The 11,107-nt window shown below is 54.0% G+C and overlaps 1 pseudogene; it reads right to left on the bottom strand.

Annotated features, from left to right (window-relative positions):
- Positions 1-185: 185 nt before the first annotated feature.
- LOC133628433 (rap guanine nucleotide exchange factor-like 1) lies at positions 186-8,849 on the bottom strand (annotated as a pseudogene).
- Positions 8,850-11,107: the final 2,258 nt, after the last annotated feature.

Genomic DNA, 11,107 nt, shown 5'->3' with positions numbered 1-11,107 from the left:
ATGGGTTTGTGGTGTGGAACAGGGGGAGATTTCCACCTGGACCCCTGGCAAAGTGAGGGAGGGTTTATGAGCATCCTGGCAAAGTGAGGGAGGGTTTATGAGCATCCAGGCACCTCAATGCTGCCAGAGCAGCCCTGCCAGCAGCCAAACCAGGTAGACAGGGCAGGCAGAGGAGGGATTTGCTCTCAGCACTGGGGTGGTGCTGCTGTGGAAATGGAAAAGGGGATGTTGTTAACCCACCCTGACACATCCAGCTCCTGGCCCAAGGAGGAAACCAGGATTCACACACACACACACACCATGGCACAGCCCCCCCCAGGGCTCTCCCTCCTCCCCACCTCGTGGATGCAGCGGAAGAGCTCCCAGTGGAAGACAGTGAGGTGGTTGGCGATCTCCTCTGGCTCCACGTGATGGATCTCCATGTCCCTTGGCACTACCTGTATCTCCTCAGGCAACGACACCTTCCAGGGGATGAGGGGGATGCTCAGAAAAGGGCTATGCCATGGGGGGCCCAGGGGGGGCATCACAGCCCCAGCATTGTGCTCACCAGTGAGTCAAAGGTGTTTCTGATGCAGGCAAAGAGGTGGCTGTTGATGCCCAGCGTGGTGAACACACACTCCTCGCTAGGCTGCAGCACCGCTTTCTCTGTGGGCATGATGCAGGCAGGGGGTCAGCGCCAGCCAGACCCCCACCCCTGCCCTCAACACCTCCCAGCCAATGCCCTGGAGGCACCTCCGGAGGAGACCATGGTGACAAGGATGAGGGTGTCCTCGCGGACGCCCTGCTCCTCCAAGTACTGCAGCTTCTCAGTAATGGAGGCCAGGATGTCCTGCATGAGGCTGAGAGGCAGCTGCGGATGGTGACGTATGAGTGGTTGGGCATGTACATGGGGCAGAAGACTGGTGAGAGGGAGCACGGGGAGGTCAGGGCCAGGCCAGGCTCTATACAACCCCCCCCCAGGCTGCTCTGCAGCTGTCTGGGGAAACTGAGTCACGGAGTAGGTACAGCCCCTCGCAGTCGCTGGTGAGCTAAAGGAGGGGACCCTGGCACACAGCACCCATCCCTACACCCATTCTGGCATCCAGCCCCCATCCCAGTATTCAGCACCCATCCCAGAACCCATCCTGGTACCCAACATCCATCTCACCACCCAGTATCCACTCCAGCACTCGGCTATAGTCACTCACTCTCATCAGAGCTCCAGAAGGTCACTCGTGTCTGCAGGCATGAGTCGATGCGATGTTCAGAAGTGCCTGAACAGCGGCTTCACTTGCTTGTTTAGAGTGGGAGTCTCATCAGCCACCCTGCAGCACCAGCATGGGTTCAGGCAGGGCCCCCAGCATGGCCAGCACCCTTGGATGCTGCACCCCAAGCTGTGCTAGAGTGCTCTGCAATACCCCCTCCACCCCCCTCACGAGTCATAGAATCATAGAATGGTAGGGGTTGGAAGGGACCTTTAGAGATCATCTAGTCCAACCCCCCTGCAGAAGCAGGTTCACCTAGATCAGGTCGCATAGGAACATGTCCAGGCGGGTCTTGAAGACCTCCAAGGAAGGAGACTCCACAACCCCTCTGGGCAGCCTGGGCCACTGCTCCGTCACTCTCACGGTGAAATAGTTTTTTCTTATGTTTAAGTGGAACTTTTTGTGTTCCAGCTTCATCCCATTACCCCTTGTCCTGTTACTATCTACTATAGAAAAGAGGGATGTCCCAACCTCCTGACACTAACCCTTTAGATATTTATAAATGTTAATAAGATCTCCCCTCAATCTCCTCTTCTCCAGGCTAAACAGCCCCAGTTCCCGCAGTCTTTCCTCATATTAGAGATGTTCTATACCCTTGATCATCTTGGTGGCCCTGAGCTGGACTCTCTCCAGCACTTCCCTGTCCCTCTTGAGCTGAGGAGCGCAGAACTGGACACAGTACTCCACATGAGGCCTCACCAGGGCAGAGCAGAGTAGAGGGGGAGAAGAACCTCCCTTCACCTGCTGCCCACACTCTTCTTGATGCATCCCAGAATGCCATTGGCCTTCTTGGCCACGAGGGCACATTGCTGGCTCATATTTAGTTTATTATCAATCAGGACTCCCAGGTCTCTCTCTGCAGAGCTGCTCTTCAGCAGTTCGACTCCCAGCCTGTACTGGTGCATGGGGTTGTTCCTTCCCAGATGCAGGACTCTGCACTTGTCCTTGTAGAACCTCATGAGGTTCCTCTCTGCCCAACTCTCAAGCTGGTTGAGATCCTGCTGAATGGCAGCACAGCCTTCTGGGGAATCAGCCAGTCCTCCCAGTTTGGTGTCATCAGCAAACCTGCTGAGGATACACTCTGTCCCCTCATCCAGGTCATGGATGAAGATGTTGAACAAGACTGGCCCCAGAACCGATCCCTGCTCATCCATGGAGGCCTCCTACCTCCTTTTCCTCCTTTCTTGCGCGTTGGGACACACTGATCCTGGGTTTGGAGGAAGTGCTGCTTGAAGATTGACCAGCTCTCATGGGCACTTCTACCATCTAGAATCATATCCCATGAGATCCGTCCAAGTAGATCTTTGAAGAGGCCAAAGTCGGCTCGCCTGAAATCCAGGGTCACGGTCCTGCTTTGTGTTCTGCCCCTTCCACACAGGATCTTGAACTCTACCATCTCATGGTCACTGCAGCCGAGGTTGCCTCCAACCTTCACATCCCCAACCAGGCCCTCTCTATTCGTCAGTACCAGGTCCAGCAGCACACCCCTCCTTGTTGGTTCCTCGATCATCTGTGACAGGAAGTTGTCGTCAGCAATCTGTAGGAACCTCCTGGACTGCGTGTGCTTGGCTGTGTGGCTATCCCAGCAAATATCAGGGTGGTTGAAGTCCCCCATGAGGACCAGGGACTGTGATTGTGAGGGAGCTCCCAGCTGTTTGTAGAAGGCCTCATCCACATCCTCCTCCTGATCAGGTGGTCTGTAGCGGTCTCCTTACAACAATATCACCTGCCTTGCCCTGGCCATTAATTTTTACCCATAAGCACTCTACTCTCCTCATCCCCACCCAGGCACAGTTCAGTACACATTAATTGCTCTCTCACATAGAGAGCAACTCCACCTCCATGCCTTGTCAGTCTGTCTTTCCTGAACAATACATAACCCTCCATGGCTGTGCTCCAGTCATGGCAGCTGTCCCACCATGTCTCTGTGACCACGAGGTTGTAGCCCCGTATCTGCACCCACATCTCCAGTTCCTCTTGCTTATTCCCCAGGCTGTGTGAATTGGTGTAGAGGCAGCACAGGGGCTTACTCAAACACACATGTTCCCCTGGGCGGGTGCAGGAGGTTCCTCCGCTGTTTGGTTCTTTCTCAGGGTGGTGAGCCTTCCGTATCTCAGCCCAGTGCACAGATGAAGGGCACTTATCATTGTGTTCCCTGTCCTGCCCTGTTTCCCAGCTAGAGGGGTCAGCTTGTTCTGTTTTGCTTCTCCCCCCACCTCCCAAGTCCCTTAGTTTAAAGACTTCTTTATTAAATTTGTTAGCCTACTCCCAAATAATCCAGTGCCTTTACGGGAGAGATGAATCTCATCCCATCCTATGAAGCTGTAGTCCCCAAGGAAGGATCCATTGTCAAAGTACCCAAAGCCTTCCTGCCGGCACCAGCCTCTCAGCCAGGAGTTCACTTGGCTGATTTTTCCATTACAAACTCCTCCTTTATCACCAGTGAACAGGATAGAGGAGAAAATAACCTGAGCCCCTCTACCTTTTACCTGCTCCCCCAAGGATTTAAAATCCACCTCAACTCCAGAGATGTCATGCCTCATGACATCATTCATACCTACATGGAACACAAGCAGGGGGTAGTAGTCTGCATCCCTGATGAGCCGTGGCACTCTCTCGGCCACATCCCTGACCTTGGCCCCAGGCAGGCAGCACACCTCTCTTGACTCCCTACCTGCTCCACAGATGGGTCTCTCAGTGCCCCTTAGGAGCGAGTCACCCACAACAAGCACCCTTCACCTCTTCCTGCCATGTCCATTACCTACTGCAGGTGGAGCAGCTGATGGGTTGTTTATTGGGTTTTTCCCCTCTTGGAGCTTGCTCATCAAAGTCCCTTGTTGCCTGTGCCTCATACTTATTCGTAGTGGGCACTCTGGAAGGAGGGCTTGGAAGATGAGCCTTTGCCTTTCTTTTTTTTGTAACCAGGGTCCATGACTTATTGGATTCACTGGAGGCTTGCACCTGATTGTGGAAGTCTCCATCTATCTCCACTTCTTCCCCCACTTCCAATACTACAGTACCTACTCACAGTTTCCTGCAGCTCTTTCACCAGGCACTGCAGTTCTTGAACTTGAGGGCACCTGTGACACATTTTTGCCTCAGAGGCATAGGTCCCTAAGCAGTCTAAACTCTCCCTGCATTCCACCTGGACCGAAGCTTCTCTACTAGCTGGCCCAGTCTGGGTGGATGCATTGACCTTCAAATAAGTTTTATCCACCTGAGCCCTGGCTCACCATTTTGCTAGGTTGAAGCTGGGGCACTTCTCTGACGTCTGCTTCTCTAAAAGGGACGCGGGGTTATTCCCTGCCCGTCCTCCCTACTCACCGTGCCTGCACAAACTGCCACCACACTCCTAATCGCTCACGCTCCCTGGGAGACGTTTAAATCCCCCGCGGTTGCTGCGGCTCCACCTCCCGGCAAGACCGTCCCCCTCACGAGAGCTGCCTGGTCCTGGCGGCTCTCCTCGCTTGTCCTCCAATCCCCGTGCTCCAGGAAGCCCCGGATTACCTCAATCGGCCGCAAAGCCGCGAATAAACGAGCCTTGCCTCCGCTTTGTTTACCGCCGTGTAATGAGTCCTTACTCATTACACAAGGGCTGTTAATGAGCTCATGACCCCTCCAGCTCCAGGGCATCCCCAGAGAATACAATTCCTGGTCCTTCCTGGGGACCCCCTGACCCACAGGAACCCCCTGCCCTCCCCCCAGGGATCTCCTTTTTCCCCCTCACTTGAGCTCCACAGTCTCCACAAGCTGGTGCAGCTTCATGATCTCATCTTCCAGGTCGTGGTGGAGGGATGTGTCCATGATGAACAGGTAAAGCTCCTGATGGGGCAAGAGGGGCTCAGGACAGGGGGTGGGGGGGGGGCTGTGGGGCCATGAGGAGAGGGCACCCACCTTGATCACCTTACTGGCACTCTCCTCCTCCTGCAGCAGCCCCTTGTAGGTCTCAAGGAAATGCAGCAGCACGGCCAGCACAGCCTGTTTGCACCGCAGCCTGGCTCCGTCCTCCCAGCGCAGCGTGGGGCTGTCCATGACCAGCACAAAGGTGACATGTCAAAGAGGAGACACACAGAATCATTTTGGTTGGACAAGCTCTTTAAGCTCATGGAATTCACCCCCTGCCCTCACAGTGCCCACTAACCCATGGCCCTCAGCACCTCAGCTCCACGGCTTTGCAATAGCTCCAGGGATGGGGACTCTCCCACCTCCCTGGGCAGCCTGGGACAGGGGCTGACAACTCTCTCAGGGAAAAAGTTCTTCCTCAGCTCCAATCTAAACCTCCCCTGGGGCAACTTGAGGTTGTTTCCTCCTGTCCTGTCACTTGTTACTTGGGAGAAGGGACCAACCTCCACCTCACCACAGCCTGTCAACTCCTGTCAGGGAGTTGCAGAGGACTCATGTCTCCCCTCAGCCTCCTCTTCTCCAGGCTGAACATCCCCATTCCCTCAGCTGCTGTGAGGGGCCCAACACCGAACACAGCACTCAAGGTGCAGCCTCACCAGTGCCCAGGGGGACAATCACAGTGGGAAGGGACCCCAGGCACTCACCAGCACCCACTGCACCCTGGCCACTTGTGAGTGTCTTCATGCCCACCCTGGTATCACCCCACCATCATGGCATCCCAATTCCCTCCTTGCTGCTCCCCTGTGCCCCCCCACAGCACTCTGCCATCCCCATGCCCCTCTCCTCCTTGCAACCCCATATCCACCCTTGTGCCACCCTCATGCCTACCTGAGGCCCTCCTGCTTGCACTCTCATGTTCACCTTTCCACCACACTCACACCCTCCCTGTGCCCAACCTTGGACCCTTCCCCATTGCACCCTTGTGCCCACCCTCATGGCACCCCCAACGCCCTCCCCCTGCCCCCCAAGGATATTGCTGGTGCAGCTGCTGCAGGAAGCGCTGGGTGGGCAGGAAGAGTGAGTGTGTGAGCACGATGTCATCCAGCAGTGACTCTGGGGGAGATAGGGAGGGGGTCAGGCATGGGCACTCTGCCCCAACAACACACCCAGAGGCCCCATGCCCAGAGCAGCGGGTGGCCAAGGGCAGCGACCTTCCTTCCCAGAGTGACATGGAGAGATGCCTAGCCCCATGCTGAGCCCTCCCCACATCCAGGGCTGACTCGTAGCCCCCCCAGGGTAGCCGGGGCCCAGGAGGATCATGCACAGGGGCAGAAGGGCTAGAAGGGCAGGACCTGAGCAGTGACACATGGCTCTGGCACACCCAATGGCCCCAGGCAAACCAGGACATGGCTCAGGGCAACAGGGAAACTGAGGCAGACATTGAGGGCAGGTGCCAGCAGCAACTATTGGGGCAGCCACTGTGCCGGTGCCCATCACTGGGCTCAGAAGGTGTTTTGGCATGGTGCAGCCCAGTGAGAAGAGGGGCCGACAGTGGCAGCAGTGCCTAGCAGTGCCAGCACACAGCCTCTGCCACGACCTTTGGACCATGCACCACTCCCTCACCCAGCACTGGAGCAATCCTCAACCCCAGGCTCTGAGCAAGTGCCCAGAGGGCTGTGCCTGGGTGCCCCAGGGATGTTGTGGTGGGACCTCAGTGCCCCCACAGGGTCCTGTCAAGGCACTCCGACTAGAGCGTTCCCCCAGCAGCCCCAGCCCATCCCACAGCCCCTTGGCCACAGATCCATGCCAAGCCAGGGCTGAGGCTCCCCGGGCACCACCACACTGGGGTACACTGCCCACAAAGAATGAACTGCTGCTGAAAGCGGGACACAGTGGTCTGGGGCACAGGCTGGGCACACTGGCCCCCCCTAGCCTGGCCACCAGCACTCCCAGGCTGGTGCCCCACATCCAGTGTCCTGCACTAGTGTCAGGGACAGAGACACCAGCAGCGTGGGGGGTGCAGGTACATAGGCCTCAGCACCCCCTGCCCGGTGTAAGAAACAAACCAGTTTTCTCGCGAAAGACTCAGGTCAGACTCTGCAGTGAAGCACTTTTATTATTATTATTTGGCTTTTTATTCCCTATCCCAAAAAGGTCCCTCCCTTGTTTCCCCGTTGATTAGGTACTCCAAGACTTACAACTTCCCAAGGCCAGTTGCCATGGAGGAGGAGTCCCCATCTGCACCCAGGGAAGGGTGCCCACCTGCCCACTCCCTGCTCAGGATCTCATGTGTGCCCAGCTCTCCAGCAGAAATCCTTTATTTCTTTGTTGACTGTAACTGACATCACCTTTTGTGCCTCCTTTCAGAGGTCAGAGCAGTGTTTTAGAAGCAGGAATCCTTTATGTCTTAAATGTAACTTTCTCTGCCTCAAGGCTGAAACGTGTCTTTATATCGAGTCCTGGGCCTGACATCACTGTGATGGGGTTTGGGGTTTGTTTATTTGGATTCCTGTCACTGAGGAGCACGTGTGGCAGATTGGGAGACGTTTTAGAAAGCAGACAGCTCTCTTTGCTTGGGCTGAGAGTGGCAGGGATGGCATGTGCTTCCCTGGGAGGGCCAGTGTCACACTGCACTGCTGGGTGGCTTGGCCACAGGTGGGACAGGAAGAGCAGTTCCTGTGCAGCCACCCACACCCACATGTTATAGGGAGCAGCTGCAGCCCATCCCCCATCCCAGGGACACAAGCCCACTTCTCTCCCTCCAGCCTCACTCGCTCCACTCCCAGGGGGAAGGAACAACTGGTGTGGGAGCTGCCACCCATATATTTCTGTGCACCCTGCCTCCCTCTGGCCTGCAGCCCACCTGCCCACGGCAAACCGTGCTAGGTGACACATACCCCACTCTGCACCCTCCCAGTACACCCACATCACAGAAGGGAAAAAGGAGGACAGGGATGGGGTCTGCCCAGGCTAGGGGATAGCAGCACCTGGGTGGAGGGTAGTTTGGGGGGGCAGGAGGACCTAAACTCCCTTCTACTATGCATCCCACTCCAGCCCCTTCCCTGCAGCCCTACCTGGGTTGGGGGTCCCACAGCCATCATCCTCCTCTTCCCCCCTGTTATGCTGCCCCTTCCCCCACCAGCACCTCTGCCTCAGTGTTGGGGTGGTTTTGGGTGCACGGAGCTGGGTGGGAGCCAGACTGAGTACAGTAGGGCTGGGAGCTGACCCTGCTGGGCTGGGGGGCCAGGGCGTGGGTGGGAGGCAGCGGGGAGCCCCATCCCACCACCAGCCCCATGCTCCAGGGACAGCCAGGGCTGGGGTGGGGCTGAGCCACTGACACGAGGGAGCCCTTCAGGTAGGAGTGAGACATGCTGCTAGGCCTGTCCCTGCGATGCCTGGGCTGGCAGGGAGCAGGGGAGGCAGGAGCTGACACAGGGGTCCAGAGGCTTCCACCAGCTTCTTCAGGTGTGGGAAAGCCATCCCTGTGGCTTTTGGGGAAGGTGCAGGTGCTGCAGAGGAATGGGGAAACTGAGGCAGGGCTGGAGGGGGCTGCAGCCTGCAGGGATAGGGGGGGATTGGGATTCGACTCCTCCTACCCCCAGGTGGAGCCCAAGAGGGGGCTGCATTCACCCGTGTAAGAAATGTTAATGTTGTTTTTGCAGGATGGAGCCAAGGGGATTAAGACAAAGAATTTCTACCATAACCGTTTCTTTGTATTGCTAATCAGATATTGTTTGTTGGAAATCCAGGGGACAGCATCATGACCACTGGAGTGGGACAAAGTAGTATTCGGTTAAACTATGGATAAATGTAACTGACAGGGAGGCTCCACAAACTATACAAGCTTGTTTTGTTTCTTACATTGGTCCATGCACAGAGTTTCCTGGTCGATATGATCATGCGTACTATTCCTATCCTTCCCCCTGTGGTTCACTGGGTCTGCCTTCAAACTTGGTCTCAGGATCCAGTTGGTCTCCTCTGGAGCCCCTGTCGATGATCCACAAGAGCGTTAAAATCAACGGGATGCGTCTTCCTGACAGAGGTCCCCCAGGAAGACGACTTGGGATCCTGGACGAGCCCCCATCTGTAATAAACAAGTTTTCTCTCGAAAGACTCAGGTCAGACTCTGCAGTGAAGCACTTTTAAGCATTCTTGCAAGAGCGGGTGTCCTAGCTAGTAGGCACAGCTGATAGATACAATATTCGGCTTTTTATTCCCTATCCAGCCTGCAAGGTCCCTCCCTTGTTTCCCCATTAATTAGGTACTACAAGATTTACAACTTCCCCTCAGGGGATGTCTGGTTCTTGTCAGGATCTTATCTTGTCACTGTGGAGGAATGGTTAAGGGATAATGGACATGGATCCCAGGGTATAATGTTAGGCCTGATGGGGCAAGGCAATCTGAGTTCTAGTTATATGAATTTAATGCACAATCAAGACCAGAGTCAGAGCCATGGTTAAAGCAGTTGCTGTCACGCAGTCAGCGCAGACAGCAGGCCGCTTTCTGCTCCTTCAAGGTCGGGCTGTTTTCAGCTAACGAGCTAACAGCTCAAGGTGGAAAACAACTTTGGAGAAAAACAAGATGGGAAAATGTGAGGGAGCTTGCTTATGGCAGAAACCGCAAGTAGGATGAACATGAGAATGTAATCTATTAGCTGCTGTTGCTGACCTAGCTTTGAAGCTGCTGGATATAAGTTAGAGCCTGCTTTTAATAAAGAGAAGATTTCTGCTATCACTCACATTGAGTAGGACTGATTTCTTCCCACCCAGCTGAGAATCGGACCCTGGGTTGATCGCCGCATGAAGTAGGCTTGGAGCTGGTTGTTCAGGCTTCGAGCCTGGTTCTCAGACTTCGAGTCTGTTTTTTTCAGGCCAAGAGCCGAAAACTTCGAGGCATGTCACCCATACCCCTCCAGTCTTATCTAAAATTTAAAATTCAAAGCTCATCGGCATCTGATTAGCAGTACAAAGAAACAGATAACTTTAGAAATTCTTTTTCTTAATCCCCTTGGCTCTATCCTGCAAAAACAACATTAATATTTCCTATTCCTACAAATTTCCCCCCCTTTTTTTAAAATACATTTGTTGCTTTTTGCAATGACTCTTCCAGGTTAGACAACATTATTTCACAGTTATTTTTTAACAATAGTTCTTCTTGATTTTCTTCTTGTTCCTTGAGAAGGAACATTTTCTCATGGTAGGGAGGCAGGTCTAAGGGCATTTGTTTAGACAATGCAGTTTCTATTAATCACTGTGCAAGCCCCCTAACACAAGGAACTATACAGCATCCAACTGCCATCAATATCCCTGCAACCATTTCTTTCCATTTCCCAAACCATGATTCCAACGACCCTGTGATAGAGTTATCTATCCCTGAAGTCTCAGCCAATTCCTCTGCTAATGTAGGAAGTCCTTGTAATGCTCTGGTTATGGTTCCATCTGGTGCTGTGTTGTTTGGTATAAAAGTACAACATTTGTCCCCTAACATTACACAGACCCCTCCCTTTTCAGCTAATATCATATCTAGAACTAGTCTGTTCTCCCATGCCATTCTACTAGTGGCATCTAGTTGTTCTGTAATCCCTTTGATTGCATCCCTTGTATGATTTATAAATTGTTGCTGATTATAATAAATATAATTTATCCAATCCATATTTTTGTTTATTGTCACCCACCAAAATAAAAAGGATTCAAACCCTGCTGCTATTTGATCTTGTGCTTTATGTTCGTCAGGCACCCCCCTGGGGACTCCAATTGAATCAATATAGATTCTGTCAAATGACACACCCAGACCTCTTTTTATTCTTTTTCCTGAAACATATGATCCTTTTTCAAATGCCAGGTGTCCTGGTTTGAGCCAAGATAGAGTTAATTCCCGTGAGGAACCAGGAAAGGGCACAGCCTGAACAGCTGACCCAGGCTGGCCAGCAGGTATTCGATACCATCCTAACCGTCATGCCCAGGGTATAGGTGGGGGCTGGCCGGCAGAAGCTCTTCCGGGGGGTGCGGACTCTGGGTCGC

The sequence above is a fragment of the Colius striatus genome, chromosome W (genome assembly GCF_028858725.1).
Source record: "Colius striatus isolate bColStr4 chromosome W, bColStr4.1.hap1, whole genome shotgun sequence".
NCBI lineage: Eukaryota > Metazoa > Chordata > Aves > Coliiformes > Coliidae > Colius > Colius striatus.
The sequence above is the reverse complement of the archived record's forward strand: the minus strand, read 5'-3'. Positions and strand labels throughout refer to the sequence as shown.